At 30.7% G+C, this 16,834-nt stretch overlaps 1 protein-coding gene across 2 annotated transcripts in view; it reads right to left on the reverse strand.

The window, feature by feature from the left end:
- unc-13-4A (BAI1 associated protein 3) overlaps positions 1–15,751 on the reverse strand; it is a 413,601-nt gene extending 397,850 nt beyond the window's left edge. For both annotated transcript variants that reach the window (XM_067046009.1, XM_067046008.1), the window contains exon 1: positions 15,667–15,751. The gene's annotated coding sequence lies outside the window, so the exon portion shown is untranslated. The remainder of the gene's footprint in view (positions 1–15,666) is intronic.
- Between the last annotated feature and the right edge of the window lie 1,083 nt (positions 15,752–16,834).

The following is a 16,834-nucleotide window of genomic DNA, read 5'->3' on the forward strand; positions in this document are numbered from 1 at the left end:
ATTGTTTAATGATTGAAATGGTTGACTATTAAAATAAATAATAAGAACGGCAATGCTCTAGAAAAGTAAGTTCCATTCAAATATTATAACAGGTAATTTGACTTGTCTCTAAATGTTTTTGTTTTTTGACAATGAATGTTCTGTTTTTGTACAGTGATGATTGGAGGGTTTATGTCAGTGAAGAGGTAGCTCTCTATTTTGCCGTTTTCAAGTTAGACCAGATGTTTAGTCAAAAGAATGCTCTTTCTCGTGATGATTTATCTGATATATATTCCTTTTACCAGGGAATTTGTCAAGGATAAAGACCTCTTGTTATTACGAGAATCGACCTAGAACCCGTGGTACGGTAAGATCTTTATTAAAACGGATGCTCCTCAAAGTTACTTAAAAATAAGTTGCCCTATAACTCACTTAAGAATAATTGGCCAACTACGACTTTCCGGTAAATATGCAATCACTCAAAGCGTCGGTTCACACAAATATACTTTGGACCCACAGAAGCTTTGTCCAGCTTGTGATGGAACAGCCCTGGAGGGTTGTTTCCATTTTTTGACAAATTGCCCCGCGTATCATGAGAACCGAATCCGATACATGCCGAAACTAAGCAATATTAACCAAAACCAGTTGTATGAATTTTTCTCTACATCCTCACAATCGGATCTTAAACTGATTTTTACATATGTATCCCAAAACCTTTTACTTAGAGCCGGACACCTATCGTCCCAATAGGAGGTATAATTTTTATTTTGTTTTCTCTTTTGTTTTTTAATATTATTAAACATGAAGGGACCTCTTTTAGTTTACTGTTTTATTCTAACGAATGTGGATAGCCCAGCTTGGGTATATTGTTTGTTAATAGTTTATATAAATGATCTTTAACTCATCATTTTTGTAAAATTACTACAATTGATTATCTATTTCATGTATTTCACAGGCTAATTCTATTTGTAAGGGGGTTGCCCCATAAACAAATAAATAAATTATTATTATTATTTCTTTTACCACCCACCCTAGACAGTTCCGTTTATTGTCCAACTTTATTGGGCTTCCTGGAAGAAAAATTCGAAACTAATAAGATAGAGAATATAGAGAACGAGTTTCCCAAATGAAAGGTTGGCTCCCCAAACCTTCAACAACGGGAGACCAGTTTGGAAAGAAAGTACTGTACTGTCCGATCTTCAGGACGCTTTGATCTATCTTGAAGGGTTGGAACCTTCAAAAGTACCTTCCAATCATCAACAGAGCTTAGGAGGAAGGAAGGGAAGGAAAGAGGGGATCTGCCCTAACAGACCATAAAAAGGTTTGTTCCAACAATTGCAAAAAACAAAACAAACTTGTATGGTTTGAACCTTGTAGTAATTGTGTCAGAATATAATGAATGATAGTTTCATTAATCTAATTTACAGCATGATAAAGATGGGCATAATGTAACTTAGCAGTTCTGTCCAATCAGCTTAGCCTGAAGCCAACATTTATGAATATTAAAAATGAAGAAATAATTATTTCAAAAACCACCATTAAATTTTTAAAAAGTACACGTGACAAGTAGAGGTGTTCTTGCTGGTATATTCTCAAGGAACAGCGTTGTGGATTGCAACACGATTTGTCTCTTAGTTATAACTAAGTTACTGGTTATTACCAAATTGCTTTGAGAAATCTTGATCACAGAGCTCGCAGTATAAATGATCAATGGCCAGATTGAATAGCGCAGGCGACAAAGTCCCACCCTGTGGAACTCCTAGCAGCACATTGATTTATCCCGCTTGATGAGTGGGTTTCTACACCCTTCTGTTGGTATTCAAGAGAGCAGCAATCACGTTTTTAAACTTGGGTAAAACCCCTCTTGGCTGAAGAGAACTAACATAGCGTTCGTGACCAACGTAGTCCAAAGCTTCTACAACGTCAAGGAACCTAACCACGCAATCGTTTTTCCTATTTTAAAATAACTTTGATGATCTTTGCGCTATTCTGTGTTCTCGTCAATCTTCAATGAAACCACTTTGATTTTTTCTGAAGATGAACTTACTGTTGTTCCGATTGGTTCTAACAAATAATAGAATCTTGGGATCGCTATTAGAGAAAAAAACTATATATCAAAATTAAATTTATCAACAACCTACCTAGGTGTTGAAAATATCAAAAGTAAAAAAAAAAAAAAACTACCTATATCAATTGGATATAGAGTTTATAAGTAAATAACTACAAAATAAAAGCTAAAGAAGGATTAATAAAAGATATAATCAATTTGTTCTCGTAAAAATCTATAACAGCAAGATTTTTTGTTTATTTTATATTCTAACAACTACTTATTGGGAGGTCCGTTACCCCTTTTAGAGTCAATAGCATTTGGCAACCTTTCAGCTGATATTCATAATAAAAGATAAAGGAAACAATTTAGGATCAATATCTTCCCGAGTGCCTTCATGTGTTTTCCTCTTTTCTTTCCCAAAAAACCTATTTTATTTGATGATATTTTCCAAGGAATGGCCCACTCTGAAGATAATATCATTGGAGTACATTGAAAATTTATTTTTCCGAAGTTAGGGTATTTGTCAAAATTGATTTATTTTATAAAACGCCATTGATTTATGAATAAAAGATATTACTACTTCGATTTGAATTAAATTATTCGTTACTTAAAATTAGCTATATCATTATTTGGAGGTTCAGGACTTCTTATAAAACACCAGAAAATGGGCATATCAAATGGCTTACCGGAAAACATTACGTATAAGTTTCATCCATATCGTAAGTAATCGAACATAAAATTGACTACTAAAAATCATATTTTCTTTTATTATGAGCTATAGCTTTAGTGGTGATAAAATCTAGCAGCCCAAGGAAGTGAACCAGTTATTGCCTACACTTCCAACATTAATTTTTCATTGAAGAAACCGTTAGACGATTAATTAATCTTTTTTCCACAACTATAAAATACTTAATCAATGTGTAAATTGTTCCGTTAAATCTGACGTGAAATCTAATGAACATACCATGTTGTTTATAATACAGGCTTTTATTAGCCTTATAATATAGGCTTATTATTATCCAATAATGATTATTGGACAAACAAGAGATACCATGTCGTTATATTTCTAGTTTTTTTTTCATACCCTCCATTGAAAATAAGGAATATTTTTGGGAAGGGGCATAGTGGTATGATGATAATCCTTCATTAATATGCAAGAGGGAAGAGTATAATGGTCAAATCACGTTAGATTGAAGAATTTATAAAATAATAACTAGTTTTGATTTGTTCTCAATTTAAAAAAAAATTAAATTATGTTTTTATATATTTTTCTTAATAAATTCATTTATATAAAACGTTGTGTATTACCTAATAGCACGATCCTATCGTAGCTTCTTTCTTCTTTCTCTACTTTTTAAAAAAAATAAAATGGTGACCTTTCGGATGGTTAATAAATTTCTCAATATATTAATAAAGTGCTCAAGAGAATATCCCTAGTTCAACTTTCAGCTTGTTTCGAGTACTTTTATATTTCTCGAACTCAAAACTCTGACAATAACTCACAAACTGGTTTTAGAAAAAAAGAGAACGGATCACACAATAAAATTGAATTTCACATCGACGGCACTGAATCTACCCAACCTTGCCTTAAGAGGTTCAATTTGTCAAACCAGATCAGGTGAAGGGTCAGAATTAAAAGTGCCAAGCAGGCCAGGATGAACTTGATCGGCCCTTTCGAATAGAACCCTCCGCTCACCTGCAAAAGGATTATCGGGTAACATCGACCCCCCGTAATCCAGTGCTTTCTGTTTCCTGAAGCATCAGATTTTTTTTTTTAATTCATTATATCAATTAAATCTACTCCAATCTCTAGCCAGCATATTTTTTTCCAAACTGTCCGATAGCTAATGAAAATGCATTTAAGTGTTAAGTGAATCGTCAAACAACAATATCTGATACAACTAATGATTGCCCAAGGCACTGGAAAATAACTCGGAATTCCTCTTTCTCTTGCTTACGTATTGGGAAAATATCAATAAATGTATTTTGTTGTGTGATGATTCCTTGTTTCAAAAATTTTCGTTAAAAAATTAAATTTTTTATAATTATTCTTTAAATTCTTATATATTCATTATATAATTTCAAGGAAAAAATCCAACACTTTCTTACAATCTTCGTGGCCAATTGTATTAATTCTCTGCAATAAAATATATATAAAGATATTACATCACACATTCTAAACGAAAAAGGACACACAAATGTTTTGTTCTAACGAACATTAGATCCAGGTTAAGTTCAACATAGAAGTCCCGGCTTCGTTTCCTCTAACACATGATGCTGGTTTGATTTGATAACTGTGAAGTGATTTCACTAGAAAAAGTAAGTGATTTGATCGACTCGTTTTAGTTTTAGTAAAAAGGTAAAAATAATATTGTTTAGATATTTAATAAAAATTCTGAATTTAGTAAAAATAATTGAACAATAATGTTTATTAAGTACATTCACTAAAAATGTTTAAAATTTTCAAGAAATATACTTATGGTTTTTAAAGTACCTATTTCTTTTGTTAACTACTTCTGATTAAATAATTTGTATTTTAATGACTATTAATTTATTACCTACTCTAGATTTAGAATTTTTTATTAACAATTATGTATGAATGGTAAGATAATCCATAGATTATTTCCATAAATATTCACTACAACATAGAAAAAAACATATAAATTATAATAAATGACTTTTTCATCTCATGCAATAATACAAAACCTAAAAATACTAATATAGTTTTTATTATAAAAGTGAACAGATTAACAGTAACGATTTCATTTCAAAAAAAGTGTGTTTATTGGGATGGAAATTTTTGTTATCAGCATTAATTCAAAGAATCAATTTGTTGATTATATCACAAAGTAATTTTTCAGGTATCGAAACATTTATAAAAAAAAATAAAATCTTGGTTTTTATGAAATCAACGTTTATTTACTAAAATAAAATATATAAATAATATTTTCTGCTATGATTCTGAAGACAAAAACTGTCTTTGGAAGATTAAGACTGAGATGGGAACCCCCGGGGAGTTGGTAAGACTGAAAAAATCTTGTACGAATTATCCTAAATACAGATTCCTGATGAAAAGAGATGTATCTGAATTAAGTCAGAACAAGTCTGAAATAAGGAGGTGAACTCTCACCAATGCTGTTCAACCTCGGAATGAAACATAAATGCGGACGACATCAAGGTCCTGGGAAGCAAGCAAGATGACATGGAAAGACTCGCAATGACTCTATTAAGAGAAGCAAAGGAAATCGGCTTGTGAGTAAATCAAGATAAAACAAAATATATGATTGTAAACCGAAAAATCCACCATAGCGACATGGTCTGCGAGGATGGAAAATCGTTTCCGAAAGTATACAGTTTAAAATACCTCGGCTCCACAATAACATCAATAAATGACCAACAGACTGAGAGATACTAACGTATAACGTGCGCAAACAGAGGCTTCTTCTCTCTGTCAAGAATACTTAAATCCCGAGAAATCTATAAAAATCTGAAACTAAGTGAATACAATGAAATGATAAAGCCAGCGATGTACGGTAGCGAGACCTGAGCTCTATACAATTACAAGAGCGATCTGGGATCAGAGTATTAACACATAGAGGGAAAGAACAAACAGTGAACTGCTTGCAGAGATTGGTCAGTCAATATCTCATAATAAGAAGGCTGCGAGGTTAAGATGTGGAGTCATGGATGGGTAGAAGCAATCCATCAGGACACCTATCCACAATACTGAAGGCTACTATAGTAGGCAAGAGATCATGTGGAAGGCCAAGAACCAAATGGATAGACAGAATCGACAAAGATGCGAAAAAGCTACATGGAGAAAACTGGAAAGCATAGTCCAAGACAGCAAGCGTAGAAAAGGTGGTTTGGGGGCCAAATTTCTACAAGGTCTTCAGAGCACACAGAAATAAATATATATTTGCAGCTCCAATCGTCCTTCTGTAATCGTCCTACATGCCTTTCCCGGAAAACAACGGCACAATTCAAGACGGGGGGATTAATTCTAAAATTAATTATTTCTCACAGAATGCTTACCGAATTTTATCGAGCCTATCTTTTCCATTCTGACTAAATACTTTGGCAAAATTTAGTGACACGTGTATCATCCTTATATGATCAAAATTGGCCGTCTTAAAAAACTGGTGCTAAAACACTACAATTTTACTCAAAAAAACATGCGGTCAAAGTAAATCTCACATACAATATTTTTATTCGACCAATTTTTCAAAAAACAGGTTCACTAAGAATCCTACTTAATTGCTAATTACCCTCCACAAATGAAGCAGGCCTGATTTGCTCCTGAGGAAAAGTTTTAAGAAACAACTATAAGAAGTTTCGAAAAAATCGGCCCAGTTGTTCTATAGGGCTAATGACCGACCCCACCTTCCCTCATTACAAGGGAGCTAAGTGTACAGAAGCTGATTTACTACAGCAGCACTTTTAGTTGGACGATGAACAACACTTGTGCCAAAGTTTCAAACTCCGAACTAGTCAGCGTACGTCCTTCAATATTATAACACTTTTTCGTGATGTTTATTAGGCCTTTTTTCCGAACTAACATATTCAACATTTAAATATAATTCAAATCAATATTCTAATTGTGTAGAAAATTAAATGAGGGATTACTATTATGTATTAATTCATTTTTGTATAATTATTATTATGATACTATAATTACAATGTTATCCCAGAAAAAGTAATATTTCTCGTACATACCACCAAAAACTGTGACAGATAAAACGAAAACGTGTCGAGCTCAAAATATCGATTAATGTTTATTATTTATTTATCGCCCTACCCTGTTATACGGGTGCTCACAGCAGTGGGTTACAACCGATTGCTCCAATCCAAACAATTTACATGATCCATTAATGTATAAAATATGAGTCAGTTAAAATATTAGTTATATCTTATATCTTGTTAATGATTTTCTTTTTACACCGTCTCTAGTTATAATATCTCCAATGGTAAACCAAGGCTTGAGATCTAAGCAATATTTTTCGTTATTTGTTAATTTGATAAAACAATAAAACAAAAATGACTAACATTTTACCCAAACCGGCGAATTCAAAAGAAAGGTTATGTGTTAAAGGGTGCCACAAAACCTATAATGAGCAGGTACAAGAGCCCAAGAAAAGAAAAAGGCAGACCTCATCCCAATTTCAGATTACTTTAATGAAAACTATGTAAATTAATAGTCCAAATTGATGAGTCTGCCAAGTATAGGTAGGGAGAATAAAAAATGGCGGGTGTTTCAAAGTAATAAAAAAAATTAATTTTCATTCGGAGCTCTATATCTTAAAAAGTAGGAACAACACAAGAAAACCTAAGAGAACGTCATTTAAAAAAGAGCAAACATACTAAAATATGAGCCCTAATAGAGTTATTTACATTAAATAGTTTTTGAGATATAGGTTTTTAAAAAGCAACATTTCATAAAAATGTTGTATGGGACGTACTAAAAGATCAGTAGTTAGTGAACTTATTTTGAAAAATCTATATCTAAAAAACCATTTGACGTACAAATGTCTATTAGCACTCACATAAAAGCTAGTTTAATGAGCTATAAAGTAGTTGATGATGTTTATCTTCGTAGGAGTAATAGTTTACATGATATGTGCTAAAATAAATTGATTTATAGTTGTTAGTACAAATTTTCATTTGCCAAAATTATATTCATATGTGAATCATAAAAACTACTACCCCTACGAAGATAAGTGTCATAAACTACTTTATAGTAAGTTAAATTTCCTTTATTTTGAGTGTTGGCAGACATATGTGCGTCTTGTGGATCTAGAGATATATTTTTTCAAAAATTCAACATTTTATACGAACAACTATAAATTATTATTTTGTGAGTTGATTTTGCCAAATTTAAAACTTTATTAAAAACTACCACTCCTACAAAGATAAACGTTATAAACTATTTTATAGTAAATTTAACTAACTTTAATTTGAACCCTGGCAAACATCTGTACGCCTAATGGTTTCTGAAATGAAGTTCATCATAAATCAAACTTATTGTCCGAACAACTATAAATCAATTTATTTTAGCAAATATCATGAAAACTACTATTCCTATGAAGGCAATGGTCATAAATTTCTTTATAGTCCATTAAACTAGCTTTAATTTGAGTGCTAAAAGACATCAGTACGTCACATAGTTCCTGATATAGATTTCTCAAAATAGATTAACTAACTACTAATTTCAGTCGATTTTTAAGAAATTTTGCTTTTTAAAAAGCTATATCTCGAGAACTATTGGACGTAAATAGCTCTTTTAGGGCTAATATTTCAGAAATTTTATCCTTCTTTAAATAATGTTCTGTTAGATTTTCTAGTGTTGCTGGTAGTTTTTCAGATATAGAGCTCCGAATGAAAAATCAATGCTTTTTTAAGGTTTTGAAACAGCCGCCATTTTTTAATCCCCTTACCTATACTTGGCAGACTCATCAATTTTGACTAGTAATTATACATAGTTTTTATTGAAGTAACAAAAATTGGGGTGAGATAACTGCCTTTTTTTTCTTCCCGGCTCTTGTACTATTAGTAGGTTTGCAACCATGTTCAAATAAACGACTTTACTGATTTTCAAGTTTGATTACTATAGCTATTCACTAAAATCTCATAATTCTTTTTTCACGATTTGTGCTAAAAAAAACTAAAGTTAAGTTGATTAAATCTGTCCTTTTCTTGGGCTATGTTTTAAGAGAACTCAACAACCTATTTTGCAATGCGATGTCTCAAGTTACTCAGTAATATCCCGTGAGTGTTTTCAAACAATTTGAGCTCAAAATACTGAAATACTATTTTATTATATTTCGTAATCTTATATCACTGAGTTCTCCTAGTGGCAGTGAAGCAGAGAAAGTCAGCAAATATAATCATCGGATAACCCATCACTACAACTCTGACGTATGTTTGGTTTATCACTTTTTCATTTCTCCTACACGGAGATTATTGAGTCAATATCGAATTTGGTCACTATATTGACTATTTGAGCAAAAATATTGACATATATCCTTAGTATCTCAATATATTTGCATGCGTTTCTGTTTCTATACCTAAAGAAGAGTATATATACATACATACTTACAGAGAAACTTACAAGTAAAATGATTAATAATGAAGAATGATGTATCTGCGTGTTTCAACTCATACAATATATACCTAATGGAACCCATTTGACCACACATTAATAATCAAGGGGCTTCCGTGCAATATTCACACTGATTGTGAGCTTTATTTCCCTCCGAAGAAAGATCATCATGTATTTATCAGTTTGTTAAAGGCACAGGTGAACATACAAATCGGTTCCTACTTTATTTTTAAACAACCATAGATTTTTTTTAAATAAAATAATTAGTGAAATTAATATATTTTTATAATGAAAGATTATAAAAAACAAAAAAATTTCTATAATAAATTTGAGTTTCTCGATCATTCCAAACTCAACCATAAAATTTAATCAAACTTTACCACAGGTTCCAACATTGCAAGAGTTTTAACTTTTCAATACAATCGTAGCCATGAATCCGGACCCTTGGCCCCGCACAAGGGTACTGCCCAAAAGTCATAAGTTACAAGTATAGCCTTAGTTAATTCGGAAATTAAGGCAATAATGACCCATAAGTGATTGGTGCTTTAAAATAATAAAATTTTTAAAAAACCCACATACATTTGTATAGAAACAAACGAATTTATCATGGCCATAATATAATTTTTTTATTATAAATGGCAAACCAAAACGAACGAAACAAACATATAATTATTAGTTTTCAAAGTAGTTATACACGTATTTTAAAAATTATTCCAAATATTTTAGCTGAAGGTTATTAATAATATCTATACTTTAGAATAAAAGATCATGAACACCATCATGTACTGAAAGGGTTATCTGTACTTCAAAAATTAATAACTAATGAAATAACAAAGCATGGAGGTGGTTCATTATTCATCTTCATGTTCTAGGGAACCATCGTTCCCAATTGTGTAGTTGTGGTAGGATACCGATAACTCATTGAAAAATAATTCAAGAGTTCGTTTTAACATTGTTCGTCTCACCTATTCGGTCACAGGAAATAATTTTGATTAAAAACTGACAAAACTAGACCATGTTACAACTATGTTATTCAAAACTTCACTAAACTGTGATGCAATTGTATTTTAAAGTATACTGTAAAATAGACACGGTAGTTTATACCTTTTTTTCCCATCGTTAGACATTTTTAATCTCCATATTACAATGGGCAGGCATAGAACGGTGTACTCCAGAACTGACATAGGTGTGATAATATTGAAGAACAGCTTTTACCATATTGAAGATTTTTCTAAATATTTAGGATTTTCAATAATTGAGGATAGAGGAAGGACCATGGATAAACCTTCTTAAATTACATATGTCTTCTCCCTGTGATGAATAAGGAACTAATCTACGACCGAACCAGTAGGGCGGAAACGGCGTTCCCACTCTGCTTTTTCCAAAAATGTTGTTGTTTTTTTCCGAGTTATAACTAAACAATGGCTGAATGAGTTTCTTCTATTTTAAATAGCTTTCAAATAAATACACACTGACTTAAGGCCAAAAATCGGTGAGCACTTCAAAAACCACCTTGTAAAGGACTGGGAGCATTTTGGATCCCTCAATGCTATTCAATCCTCAAAAGCGTTCCCACACTGGAAAATTTACGACTACACCACTGGACCGAACCTTGAAATATCCAACCATCCGAGCCTATACTGTTCGACCAAATGGTAGGGTGGGGTTCTGCATTGAGAGACAGACTACGGAGAAAAATCGCACTCCATACGAATCCTCTCAGAAAACGGGTCCCTTCAGATTGTGACTAAATAAAACTGTTCATCCGAAAATCGACAAAGATTTTGGGCGCGGTTGGGATGTTCGTCGTAAACCCGTAAAATTCTTACAAGTATCCGTTAATAACCTTCCACTTATCTTTGGCTCTCAGATCCGGTATAAAAGCTAATATACGCTATCATTGTCATGTCTATTATTATTATTAGTTTAATCTTTAATATTTTATTCTTAAAATCGCATCATGTGTATCATTGTTGGGCAAAAAGTGATTCCGATTGTATTGTACAAGCTATACAACTGTAAAATTTTAATCATTTCAATCAGATTAAAATTACTTAGTGATTGCCATTATTTTGCCTCGACTATTGTTTGTAATTGCGGACCACAAGCACCATATAACTATAGTTGCACATATGACACGGTAGGTTCAATAAAAAATTTTAATCAAATTTAATTAATCGTAATTGTGATTGTAACACAGATATGTTTCAAATCATATATGGGTAAATTAGCATCTAAAGAATAAACTTTTATTTATTTTATACTTTTGTTAATGCCGCTCATACAAATATATTTTATACATATTTAATCTACCTCTTGAAATTCCAATTGGTATAAAAAAAAATTTAAAAAACATGTTGAAAACTATTTCTTTAGTGTTTCAGCTACATAATAGTTAAATTTATAAAGAAAGAAAGGTACCCATATGGATAATGAAAAACAAAACTCTTTCTGAAAGAGCGATTATTAAATATTGATGGCTATTTGTCTTCTGGGCCATAGAAGCTTTATAAAACAATTTTTCATTGAAACAAAACGAGCTTGAAAAGAGCTCTTAGTGTGATTGCATTTGCTTCAATAGAGGAAAAAAAGTCTGTTTCTTTATAACAACGGAAGGAAATGGTTATATTATTATTTAAATAGAATTTTCACTAAATATATACGTATTTTCATATTTTCCACAAATTTTCCGGCTCTTGAGACCATAAATTCACACTTTTTCAAAAATGAATGGGGAATAAAAACAGGAGGCACTCAAACGCTCATTTATAAAACACATTTCCTTTTATGTGATTGTTTCGATGGCTCGAATTCATTTTAAATATAATTTCCACGTCCTGGCATTGATAGCGATAGGAATCTGGTTCGCTTCACTAAATGCCTGTTCGGCTATAGAAGTAAAAAGTTACAGCAGACGTTCTTTTCATATCGGTTCGCTCTCATCTCTGCTGCGGTTACCTAAAGTATTTCCTATTCCATATTGTCCATAGCCCCTTTATCGCAATTTTAATATACCGTACAAAATTCTCTCTCTCTCTCTCTCTCTCTCTCACTGAAAATATTCTCGAGATAGGAAACGCGGCAGAATATAGAACAAAATATAAACATGGACGATGTAAGAAGCGTACAAGTTAGCAAATATTACAGACAATGTAAATAGTATCTAGTCTTATTTTATTAGTGAATATATAATGTTCGGTTCTTGTTATTTATGTATTTATTTGGTACGTGATACAGTACGAATAAAAATAAGTAATTATATCTTTATACAGAAAACAATTTGGTGTTACTTTGGAAAAATAGCAACATAATTTTGTTTTACGTAATTATTTGCGTTGACAAATATTAAATTTTTACAGTTTAAAATTTTATAACAAAATATGAAAGCATTTATTAAATAAATCATAAAAAAAATAGTAAATTAAATTACCACATGTTAGGCAAGATACATAGGTCGTTATGTAAAAATAAATTATTTTTCGATCTTACCACCGATTGGCGCTGATATACTAATGTTACCGTGTCATGAATTCAAACATAAATTTGAATTCCCAGTATATATATATCGGAAGAAACATAACATTTAATTACAAAACTGACAACTAAAAACAATTAAAACATATATGTTGTAAAATTTATTTTAAAAAAAAAAGTACACTTAATTATTATTCATTTTAGAATAATTTTAATATTTATATAGTCAGTCTATAAACAGGTGAATTTAAAAAATATTCATAATCATTTCAGCAAGAAATGTACAGTGAAATGCGTTGCATTTAATTTTTTTAATATCAAACTCAAAAATTTAATTATAGTTTATCCCACTTACTATTTCTAAAAAGTTTCTATAATGATTAAAAGAAAATTTATCACATTCAAATTAGTACTCAACAATTCAGGTAATATATACTTTTTTAAACAATGTTAAATTAAAAATTGTAGAAAATGATGAATAATAATTAAATAACACTTACAATCATATCTCATACAAATTAAAGTTTACCAAAAGTTAATTGTAATCGTGAAAAATGTTTGAGAAATAGTTTAGTAAAAGATGTGAAATATTAAAAGTATAACAGGAAAATTACTTCTTTTTTTTTTTTTTAACGATGAATTGTTGCCTAAAACCATCATTCCAAAATAATACTTTTAATTTACACCAATACAAACAAAATTTATAGAAACTTAATTTAATGATGATTTGTTCAAATTATTTTTATAGAAAGGATTGACAATATATTTAACCACCCTGAAACTTTATTTGTCGAAATATTAGCATTCACGATTATACAATATTTGTTGAAAATGTATCTATATTTTACTAATATAATTTTTTCTCATAAATAAAACTTAAGATAATGGCACGATTTTCTTTTAGTTTTAATTTTTCTCAGGGGAGGCTAAAACATATATCACACAAAATCTTGAAAATTAAATTTCCAACCGATTAAAGTTTTCAATTACAACATTTATTGAAAAAGTGGAATTCTCAGTTATAAAAAATATTGAAATTTTATTATCCTGATGTCGAAAAACGTCGTAAACACGTAAAATGGTTGGAAGATGCACTTAACCGCAAAAACAATGCGATTAATCTTACACGGCCTCGAGTGGGTATATATTTCATGACAAACCGACCAACACCAACCTATTTAGTCTACTAACACAAAAGTATCTTTCGATAAAAAAGAAACTGATTAATTAATATAAATTAATTAATTTCTTAAATATAATCACTGCTCTTGTATTGTGAATTCCTAATTTCAAAATCTGTTTAATTTCAATGTATTTTAAATTTTAAAAAAAAAAAAGCTGTTAAATATATAATTTAGGCATTTAGTAAACCTCTATGTTATATTATCATATAATTATTATATATTATGTAAATTTATAGTTTTTGTTTTAATTTTTATCAGTTGTTCATAATTCCTTTAACTAAACATGCTTTAAAATATTAATTGAAGAAAAAATATTATTTTTTTTATAGGCCAGGAGTTCTCTACTTATTGCTCGGTAATATATCACGACTCTAAATTTTAACTATGGATTTTTCCACTTTGTCAAAATAAAATTATATATAATATTTTACATTAGTAAAATTATTTAATGAGTCGATACATTTCCTGCTTTTTTTTTAATTGCCTTCCTTCGATAAATTAGAAAGACATTTTCTCCTAAAAGTGAAATATAAATATAAATACGAAAATAATGAGAATCATATATTAAGAAAAAAATGTAATTAATAAACAATAAAAATACATATATTTTTAATTTTGTTTTATCTGAACAAAAAAAAAGTACTTCCAACGAAAATTTTCTGACAAGTTTATTCTTACATTTTTCTATTTCTATTTAGTGAACTATAAACACTAAATAGAAATAAAAAAACTTAAGTATGAACTTGAAAGAAAATTTTGGTTGTAAAATGTGTAGAACTGCCCCAATAAAAATGTTAATGCCTATACAGCCCCCCTCTATAGGAATTTAATGCCCTGTATCCGAATACATAATAGACAATACCCTTCGGAAATACGACTAGATAAATAGATAATGTACAGCTGCGGTTTTCAAATCCCACTCTCCCCTAAGCCATAGGGGAAGCTCCTCATTCTGGCCCTAATGCATTGAAGTGGTGTAGGCGTTTGTTTACCATAAACTTCTTGTACTACACAATTGATCAGGAATTTGAGGACTACAGATTTTTTACGATGTTTTCTCTTTTGAAACTCGTGATAGTTGTTGAAGTTTTAATAAAATTAAAACTTTTAAAGAATTTTCGATGTAATAATTATTTTTTTTGTAAATACAATTTTATTCAGTAAACTTCGAATGTTATTTCTGAAGTAAAATAATGTGTATACATTTTTAATTTCTTTTTAACTGAATAGAGGAAATTTAAAGAAAACTGTTAACTAATTTCAAAAGTATTTAAATAAATATTTCTAGAAGGAATTAATGAAATATAAGACACTGGTACAAGAATAAATACGCCGTTTTTATTGTGAAGATTGTACTGAGAATACATATTTCGATATTTCAACAATGTTCTGTTAGAAGGACGAATCTAACAATGTATTTCCGTAATTTTTCTATACGGGTCTCTAAGGTATTTTTTACGGAAATAATTATTGATACTAATTAGTACATAAATGTAAAACGCATCCAGGAATGTTTCAGTTTTTCAGAAATATAAACAAATTATAGGTTCACATCCAAAAACAATTATTCAGATGAGGTAAAGTACAAAGTATACTTTTCTGAAAATTGTTAAATTCGCCCTTTAGGATAACACCGACGATTTCACTTTCATAACTTTTAGTAGATATGGATAATTGAGATAGATTAAAACAATAAAAGGAACTTTACAATAGTTTATGTAAATTTGTTTTATTCCAAATAGGAATCAGAGCTCTCCAACAACATTGATGAACCCTTGACTGGTACAAGATGGATATAAATAAGTTTAGGTTACATATAGGGTTTGGGGGTAGTGCAGGTACAACATCGAGTACAACATCCAGAGAGCTCAGACACTTACGGAGTACGCAGAGGTCTCATGCGAACAAGGCGGCGGTTGGTGGCCGACTGGGGTCAAGTCGCGCCTCGAGCGTCCCCGATGGTTGCCGACGGCATACGAACCCGCCCCGCCAATACTAGGTATCGTAAACAGGTACACTCCAAGACTGCCCATCCAATGGGTGTTATGAGCAATTAAATCATGGAGTAATATTTAAAATGTAAATTTATCCTGCTAAAATAATTAGTAAATCGATTAAAAAACTTGATATTTCAACATATGTTAGTCGGGTATCGAACCATTGCACGGATGTTGGGGTTTTCTGAACCACCCTTCAATCTTTTTTAATAAATATTTTTCTGTAAAACTATGTGTACTGATTTTGACTACTATCCATTAAAAACCACAGAAATATAATTATCGCATTTACACATGACCATACGATGAATTGCACCTAACTAGATAATTCAAGGATATTTCTCTAACTTAAATAATCAGGAAATCGAATCAAATATAAATCAAATCATGATATTTCAACATATGATGGTCGGGTATCGAACAATTCTCCTGATGTTAGGTTTTTCTGAATACCTTTTTAGTATAATTCATGAATACCTATTATTTATATATTATATAAAAGAATAGTTCCGAAGACAAAACCTTTTATTTATTTTTTAATATTCGTCAGTGTTTCCGGATATTTTTCACTTCGGTCGATGAATTTTTTAAGACATGTTGCAGCTTTGAATATATTGTTCTTGAAAATCCGTAATAATTTTTTTCGCTTCCACGTCAAGGATGAATCAACTTCCGAACAAATTTTTCCATTGAGTGCAAATAAGAAAGGGTGTAGCGTGATAGTGTTCTACATTCATTGTAATGACATCTGTTCAACCTTTAAGTGTTTTAGATGTTAAAGAAAATAAGCAAAATTTTGCATTTCTAAAGAAATAAGAGGCTTTATTTTTGGATTTACCCACGTTACAACAAAAGATTCTCAAAATAAGTCCCTTATCATTTTCACGATTCTAACGGTTCGTTATATAGCAAAATCGAGTTAATGAGCTGTTTTAAGGAAATACTTTACCACCACTATTAGTCAACAACAATCCACCTCTGCTTTGAAACCAGGAGAATGTACTTCCCTTCATTACAGTTCCACAAACATGTCAGTGAGACCTTATCAGGC

Source organism: Halyomorpha halys, unplaced genomic scaffold, assembly GCF_000696795.3.
Source record: "Halyomorpha halys isolate HHAL.00 unplaced genomic scaffold, Hhal_1.1 Scaffold522.1, whole genome shotgun sequence".
NCBI lineage: Eukaryota > Metazoa > Arthropoda > Insecta > Hemiptera > Pentatomidae > Halyomorpha > Halyomorpha halys.